Source organism: Mizuhopecten yessoensis, unplaced genomic scaffold (genome assembly GCF_002113885.1).
Source record: "Mizuhopecten yessoensis strain PY_sf001 unplaced genomic scaffold, ASM211388v2 scaffold1633, whole genome shotgun sequence".
Classification (NCBI taxonomy): domain Eukaryota; kingdom Metazoa; phylum Mollusca; class Bivalvia; order Pectinida; family Pectinidae; genus Mizuhopecten; species Mizuhopecten yessoensis.
In genome coordinates this window covers 5,457-6,860 of record NW_018404144.1, presented here as the reverse complement: position 1 = coordinate 6,860, position 1,404 = coordinate 5,457, and the positions used below count along the sequence as shown (strand labels likewise).

General features: G+C 41.5%; 1 protein-coding gene across 1 annotated transcript in view; it reads right to left on the bottom strand.

Moving 5' to 3' along the window:
* Positions 1 to 1,404, bottom strand: part of LOC110466259 — a 21,080-nt gene that overhangs the window by 14,815 nt on the left and 4,861 nt on the right. The gene's annotated exons all lie outside the window — the stretch shown is intronic.

Here is a 1,404-nt window from a genome sequence, read left to right as displayed (position 1 = left end):
GTTATTGATGGTAGTCTGACTGGTCGGTAGTTTATTGATGGTAGACTGACTGATCAGTAAGTTATTGATGGTAGACTGACTTATCAGTAAGTTATTGATGGTAGTCTGACTGGTCTGTAAGTTATTGATGGTCGTCTGATTGGTCGGTAGTTTATTGATGGTAGACTGACTGATCAGTAAGTTATTGATGGTAGACTGACTTATCAGTAAGTTATTGATGGTAGTCTGACTGGTCTGTAAGTTATTGATGGTAGTAGACTGACTTGTCGGTAGGTTATTGATAGTAGACTGACTGGTCTGTAGGTTATTGATCGTAGACTGACTGGTCTGTAGGTTATTGATAGTAGACTGACTGGTCGGTAGGTTATTGATGGTAGACTGACTGGTCTGTAAGTTATTGATGGCAGACTGACTGGTCGGTAAGTTATTGATGGTAGACTGACTGGTCTGTAAGTTATTGATGGCAGACTGACTGGACGGTAAGTTATTGATGGTAGACTGACTGGTCTGTCAGTTATTGATGGTAGTCTGACTGGTCTGTAGGTTATTGATAGTAGACTGAATGGTCGGTAGGTTATTGATGGTAGACTGACTGGTCTGTAGGTTATTGATAGTAGACTGAATGGTCGGTAGGTTATTGATGGTAGACTGACTGGTCTGTAAGTTATTGTTGGTAGACTGACTGGTCTGTAGGTTATTGATGGGAGACTGACTGGTCTGTAAGTTATTGATGGTAGACCGACTGGTCTGTAGGTTATTGATGGTAGACTGACTGGTCTGTAGGTTATTGATGGTAGTCTGACTGGTCTGTAATTTATCGATGGTAGATTGACTGGTCTGTAAGTTATTGATGGTAGTCTGACTGGTCTGTAAGTTATTGATGGGAGACTGACTGATCAGTAAGTTATTGATGGTAGACTGACTGGGCTGTAAGTTATTGATGGTAGACTGACTGGTCTGTAAGCTATTGATGGTAGACTGACTGGTCTGTAAGTTATTGATGGTAGACTGACTGGTCGGTATCTGTAGGGTATTGATGGTAGACTGACTGAAGTTATTGATGCAGGTAGACTGACTGGTCTGTAGGTTATTGATGGTAGTCTGACTGGTCTGTAGGGTATTGATGGTAGACTGACTGGTCTGTAAGTTATTGATGGTAGACTGACTGGTCTGTAAGTTATTTATGGTGGACTGACTGGTCGGAAGGTTATTGATGGTAGTCTGACTGGTCTGTAAGTTATTGATGCAGGTAGATTGACTGGTCTGTAGGTTATTGATGGTAGTCTGACTCGTCTTTAAGTTATTGATGGTAGACTGACTGGTCTGTAAGTAAATGATGGTAGTCTGACTGGTCGGTAGGTTATTGATGGTAGTCTGACTGGTCTGTAGGTTAATTATGGTAGT